Here is a 7691-nt window from a genome sequence, read left to right as displayed (position 1 = left end):
CTTGTTTTTATGCCTAGCTAGGGGCTTTAAACGATAGCGCTTGTTGGGAGGCAACCCAATTTTATTTTTGTTCTTTACTTTTTGTTCATGTTTAGTAATAAATAATTTATCTAGCTTCTGTTATGATTGTGTCTTTTATGTCTTAATTAGTGTTTGTGCCAAGTAAAACCTTTCGGATCTTCTTGGGTGATCGTTGTTTGATCTTCTTGATAAAAACAGAAAGTATGTGCTCACAAAAATATTTTTCATTTTTTACTAGAGAGCGATAAAATACCAATTCCAACTGTCGTATATCAATATACAAATTATCCTGGTCGTCCTAATATTTTAGAATTTTTGGAGTTACAGAAGTATTCGAAACCTCCAGCTTGCTACAGACTGTTCTGTTTTTCACAGATTCTGTTTTTCGTGTGTTGTTTGCTTATTTTGATGCATCTATGGCTAGTATCGGGGGGTATGAACCATTGAGAAGTTGGAATACAGTAGCTTTAATACCAATATAAATAAATAATGAGTTCATTACAGTACCTTAAAGTGGTGGTTTATTTTCTTATACTAACGGAGCTCATGAGATTTTCTGTTTAGTTTTGTGTTGTGAAGTTTTCAAGTTTTTGGGTAAAGATTTGATGGATTTTGGAATAAGGAGTGGCAAGAGCCTAAGCTTGGGGATGTCCATGGCACCCCAAGGTAAAATTCAAGGACAACCAAAAGCCTAAACTTGGGGATGCCCCGGAAGGCATCCCCTCTTTCGTCTTCATCTATCGGTAAATTTACTTGAGACTATATTTTTATTCACCACATGATATATGTTTTTCTTGGAGCGTCTTGTATGATATGAGTCTTTGCTTTTTAGTTTACCACAATCATCCTTGTTGTACACACCTTTTGGGAGGTACACGCATGAATCGGAATTTATTAGAATACTCTATGTGCTTCACTTATATCTTTTGAGCTAGATAATTTTGCTCTAGTGCTTCACTTATATCTTTTTAGAGCACGGTGGTGGTTTTATTTTATAGAAATTATTGATCTCTCATGCTTAACTTATATTATTTTGAGAGTCTTTTAAAACAGCATGGTAATTTTCTTTGGCTATAAAATTAGTCCTAATATGATGGGCATCCAAGATGGGTATAATAAAAACTTTCATATAAAGTGCATTGGATACTATGAGAAGTCTGATTCCATATGATTGTTTTGAGATATGAAGATGGTGGTATTAGAGTCATGCTAGTTGAGTAGTTGTCAATTTGAGAGATACTTGTGTTAAAGTTTGTGATTCCCGTAGCATGCACGTATGGTGAACCGTTATGTGATGAAGTCGGAGCATGGTTTATTTATTGATTGTCTTCCTTATGAGTGGCGGTCGGGGACGAGCGATGGTCTTTTCCTACCAATCTATCCTCCTAGGAGCATGCGCATAGTACTTCATTTCGATAACTAATAGATTTTTTGCAATAAGTATGTGAGTTCTTTATGACTAATGTTGAGTCCATGGATTAAACACACTATCACCCTTCCACCATTGCTAGCCTCTCTAGTATCGCACAACTTTCGCCGGTACCATAAACCCATCATATACCTTCCTCAAAACAGCCACTATACCTACCTATTATGGCATTTCCATAGCCATTCCGAGATATATTGCCATGCAACTTTCCACCGTTTCATTTATTATGACACGCTCCATCATTATCATAGTGCTTTGCATGATCATGTAGTTGACATCGTATTTGTGGCAAAGTCACCTTCATAATTCTCTCATACATGTCACTCTTGATTCATTGCACATCCTGGTACACCGCCGGAGGCATTCACAGAGTCATATTTTGTTCTAAGTATCGAGTTGTAAGTAAATAAAAGTGTGATGATCATCATTATTAGAGTATTGTCCCAGTGAGGAAAGGATGATGGAGACTATGATTCCCCCACAAGTCGGGACGAGACTCCAGACAAAAAAGAAGAGAAAAAAAGAGGCCATAAAAAGGAGAAAAGGCCCAAATAAAAAAATTAGAGAAAAAGAGAGAAGGGGCAATGCTACTATCCTTTTTCCACACTTGTGCTTCAAAAATAGCACCATCATCTTCATGATAGAAAGTCTCCTATTTTTCACTTTCATATACTAGTTGGAATTTTTCATTATAGAACTTGGCTTGTATATTCCAATGATGGGCTTCCTCAAAATGCCCTAGGTCTTCGTGAGCAAGCGAGTTGGATGCACACCCACTTAGTTTCTTTTTGAGCTTTCATACACTTATAGCTCTAGTGCATTCGTTGCATGGCAATCCCTACTCACTCACATTGATATCTATTGATGGGCATCTCCATAGCCCGTTGATATGCCTAGTTGATGTGAGACTATCTTCTCCTTTTTGTCTTCTCTACAACCACCATTCTATTCCACCTATAGTGCTATGTCCATGGCTCACACTCATGTATTGCGTGAAGATTCAAAAAGTTTGAGAACATCAAAAGTATGAAACAATTGCTTGACGTGTCATTGGGGTTGTGCATGATCAAATATTTTGTGTGATGAAGATAGAGCATAGCCAGACTATATGATTTTGTAGGGATGGCTTTCTTTGGCCATGTTATTTTGAGAAGACATGATTACTTTGTTAGTATGCTTGAAGTATTATTATTTTTATGTCAATATTAAACTTTTGTCTTGAATCTTTCGAATCTGAACATTCATGCCACAATAAAGAAAATTACATTGATAATTATGTTAGGTAGCATTCCACATCAAAAATTCTGTTTTTATCATTTACCTACTCGAGAACGAGCATAAATTAAGCTTGGGGATGCTTGATACGTCTCCAACGTATCTATAATTTTTGATTGCTCCATGCTATTATATTATCTGTTTTGGATGTTTAATGGACTTTAATATGCTCTTTTATATTATTTTTGGGACTAACCTATTAATCGGAGGCCCAGTGCCAGTTTATGTTTTTTTACCTATTTTAGAGTTTTGCGGAAAAGGAATACCAAACGGAATCCAAATGGAATGAAACCTTCGCGATGATCTTTCTTGGACCGAAAGCAAACCAGATGACTTGGAGTTGAAGTCTGGAACTCCGTGAGGCAGCCACGAGGCAGGAGGGCGCGCCTAGGGGGGTAGGAACGCCCCCACCCTCGTGAGCCCCACGTAGCTCCACCGACGTACTTCTTTTGCCTACCTATACTCTTATACCCTAGAACGATCACAGAGAGCCACGAAACCACTTTTCCACCGCCGCAACCTTCTGTACCCGTGAGATCTCATCTTGGGGCCTTTTCCGGCGATCTGCCAAAGGGGGAATCGATCACGGAGGGCTTCTACATCAACACCATAGCCTCTCCGATGAAGAGTGAGCAGTTTACCACAGACCTTCGGGTCCATAGTTATTAGCTAGATGGCTTCTTCTCTCTCTTTGATTCTCAGTACAAAGTTCTCCTCGATGTTCTTGGAGATCTATTCGATGTAATACTCTTTTTGCGGTGTGTTTGCCGAGATACGATGAATTGTGGGTTTATGAACAAGATTATGTATATTATTTGGTTCTTCTTTGAATTCTTATATTCATGATTTGATATCTTTGCAAGTCTCTTCGAATTATCAGTTTAGTTTGGCCTACTAGATTGATCTTTCTTGCAATGGGAGAAGTGCTTAGCTTTGGGTTCAATCTTGTGGTGCTCTTTCCCAGTGACAGTAGGGGCAGCAAGGCATGTATTGTATTGTTGCCATCGAGGATAAAAAGATGGGGTTTATATCATATTGTTTGAGTTTATCCCTCTAAATCATGTCATCTTGCTTAAAGTGTTACTCTGTTCTTATGAACTTAATACTCTAGATGCATGCAGGATAGTGGTCGATGTGTGGAGTAACAGTAGTAGATGCAGAATTGTTTCGATCTACTTGACACGGACGTGATGCCTATATTCATGATCATTGCCTTAGATATCTTCATAACTATGCACTTTTCTATCAATTGCTCGGCAGTAATTTGTTCACCCACCGTAATATATGCTATCTTGAGAGAAGCCACTAGTGAAACCTATGCCCCCCGGGTCTCTTTCTTATTATATTCCATCTCTTTTATTTACATCACATCCCATTTACTATTTTGCAATCTTTACTTTCCAATCTATACAACAAAAATATCAAAAATATTTACTTTACTATCTCTATCAAATCTCACTTTTGCGAGTGGCCGTGAAGGGATTGACAACCCCTTTATCGCGTTGGTTGCAAGGTTCTTGATTGTTTGTGCAGGTACTAGGTGACTTGTGCGTTGTCTCCTACTAGATTGATACCTTGGTTTTAAAAAACTGAGGGAAATACTTACGCTACTTTGCTGCATCACCCTTTCATCTTCAAGGGAGAACCAATGCATGTTCAAGAGGTAGCACATGGTCTGTGTGAACAGTTACTTTGGAATCAACAATGTAAGGTCTAAATTTATAACAAGGAAACACAACTGCTAAGAATTCTTTTTCAGTAGTAGCATAATTTCATTGAGCACTGTCTAGAGTTTTACTAGCATAACGAATTACATTAAGTTTTTTTTATCAACTCTTTGTCCTAGAGAAGCACCAACAGCATAATCACTTACACATAATTTCAAAAGGCAAATTCCAATCAGGTGGTTGAATAATAGGTGCAGAAATTAAAGCTTTCTTAAGTGTCTCAAAGGCTTCTAAAAAATCATCATCAAAAACAAAAGGAATATCCTTCTGCAAGAGACTAGTAAGAGGCCTAGAAATTTTTGAAAAGTCTTTGATAAATCTCCTATAGAAACCAGCATGACCTAAGAAACTACGAATACCTTTTATATCTTTAGGACATTGCATTTTCTTAATTGCATCAACCATAGCTTTGTCCACTTCAATATCTCTTTCAGAAATTTTACGACCCAAGACAATGCCTTCATTAACCATAAAGTGGCACTTCTCCCAATTCAAGACAAGATTTGTTTGTTCACATCTCTGCAAAACTCGATCAAGATTGCTTAAACAATCATCAAAAGACTTCCCATAAATAGAAAAGTCATCCTTGAAAATCTCAACAATCTTTTCACAAAAGTCGGAGAATATAGCAGTGATACATCTTTGAAAGGTAGCAGGTGCATTACATAAATCAGAAGGCATACGTCTATAAGCATAGGTTCCAAAGGGACAAGTAAAAGTGGTCTTTTCTTGATCAGGTTGAGAAATAGGTATTTGTGAAAATCTAGAATATCCATCAAGGAAGCAAAAGTGTGTGTGCTTAGATAATCTTTCAAGCATTTGATCAATAAAAGGCAAAGGGTAATGATCTTTTCTAGTTGCTTTGTTTAATTTTCTAAAATCTATTACCATTCTATAGCCTGTAACAATTCTTTGTGGAATAAGTTCATTCTTATCATTAGGAACAACAATTATACCTCATTTCTTAGGAACACAATGAACAAGACTGGCCCATCTACTATCAGCTATAGGATAGACTATACTTGCTTCCAGAAGTTTTTAATATTTCCGTTCTTACCACTTCTTTCATCTTCGGATTTAACCAACATTGGTGATCAACAACGGGTTTAGCATCAGGTTCCATATTAATTTTGTGCTGACATAGAGTGGGACTAATGCCCTTTAAATCATCAAGAGTATATCCAATAGCAGCTCAGTGCTTCCTCAGAACTTTCAATAATCTTTCTTCTTCATGTTCTGAAAGGTTAGCACTAATAATAATAGGATATATTTTCTTTTCATCAAGATAAGCATATTTCAAAGTGTCTGGCAATTGTTTTAATTCAAACACAGGGTCACCTTTATGTGACAGCCTGGGTTTTTGCCCCTTCTTATTTGCTTGATTTTTCATATGAAATTTTTTGAAACTTGGGGTCTTTGAATCTTTTCATATGGACTTCAACACTTGGGCATCCTTGGCTTTCACCCAAGTGCTTCACTCCCCTCCTAAATCATTATTTCACTTCTGACCCACCCCAAAAATAATCTTTGGAATATTTTCTTAAAAGAAAAATATTCATTTTCTCTCTAAAACCCTAAGCCAGATCTGTTTGCTTCAAAGCAACCCCAATTTTTATGGCGCAGAAAAATCTGAGATAATTCACAAATATTCTGTGAACCCTAGTGCACCTTCCTGAGCAAAAATATTTCATCACTTTTTGGAATGTTTTTGCTACAGAAAATCTTTTCTATTCTGGATAGAAATGGTGGTTTCTACAACAACTACCATTTTACTTGCTCCATTTGACCTGAAATTTCTTGTGCATCTTTACCTTAGTAACTTATCACTAGCCTCCAAAGCACAACTTCAAACTCCAAGCCGTTTGACCACGGTAACATCACAAAGTTACTGACCAGAAACTTACTTGGTGTGTGAAAACTTCTCTACTGCACCTAGATCCAAGCCAAATCGTGGTAACACTCAAAACTACCATGAACCACACGCCAGACATTGAGTTTATGCTTACATCGACCTGATGTCATAGTTCACGCGGTGACCGCGTTTGTCCAGGCGTGCTGCCATGCAGCCGACGTGCTCTGCGGCGCGCCCGAGCCTATGTTGCTCGTGTGCTCGCTTCCCCGCCTGCCCAACCATGCCAAACCTCGCCACCACCATCGTCTCAATGCTCTTAACTCCTCCCCGGCACTCGCCGACGCCGGAGCTCGCTGTAGCGAGCACGGGCAAGGTCCGGCCAGCCCAACAGTACAGAGCGCACTATGCTCGTCGCCACCCTCTTGATCATGTGCTCGTCTCCGCCCGCCCACAGTGGCCGCGTGACCTCCATCACCTTCTCCCCCTCTCACTTACGACACTCGTCACTAGGCGCTATGGACAGGTGTCCACCGGCAGAGCCCGAAGCACCCTCGCCGCTCGCCTATATATAGAGCCCTCCCCAGCCTCCTCGATCACCAGCCAACACTCACACACACCCCACGATCGAGTAGGAAGCCGGAGCACGGCCAGGCAGGCCTCGGTCCGCCGTCCCCGAGCTTGAGCTCGCCGGCGATCCCCTCTTGTCATCGCGGTAGCTCCACCTCCTCCCTGGCCAGGGCGACCCCTCCAGGGCCTCCGCCTATCTCCGGTGAGGCCGTCTCGCCTGCTTGGAGCCCCTGGAGTGGCCTCTGCTCGCCGTCTTCCTCAACTCCGGTGACCTCCACGTGCTGCCTCCGCTTGCGAGGTTGATTCTGACGCCGTCCGACCACCCCTAGCTACGCTACGGGTACAGGCAGGTGCGCCTCAACCCCCTCTTGCCATCCCTCCCTGTCGTTTGGGCTAAGGAGCCCTCGTCGCCAGCGAGAGCTCCGGCGAAGCCGCGGCCCCCTCTGTTTCCCTCTCCCCTTTCCCCCACCTGACTAGCGGGGCCCGCTAGTCAGCCACTCAGTACGCACGTGAAGCGGTACGAGTGGTGGCGCCCCTGGGCTTTATGCCTTCGACGTCACCCACCCCCCATTCTATTTCAAATTCATTTGAATTTACAGAACACTTCAAACAGTCATAACTCTTCAACCATAAGTCCAAATGAATTGATTCTTTTTGCATTGTGTTCATTGATAAGAAATCTAGCGGCTCACCAAAGATGAGATTTTTCTGAGCTATGTAGAATTTCTGGTGGTTTTCAGAAGTGTTCTTGATATTTTCTTTTTGTGTTTAAAACTATTTTCAGAAGGTGAAGCTTGTCTTGAGGATCACCAGGAGGCTT

Source organism: Triticum urartu, chromosome 1, assembly GCF_003073215.2.
Source record: "Triticum urartu cultivar G1812 chromosome 1, Tu2.1, whole genome shotgun sequence".
NCBI lineage: Eukaryota > Viridiplantae > Streptophyta > Magnoliopsida > Poales > Poaceae > Triticum > Triticum urartu.
Note: the sequence above shows the minus strand (reverse complement) of the source record.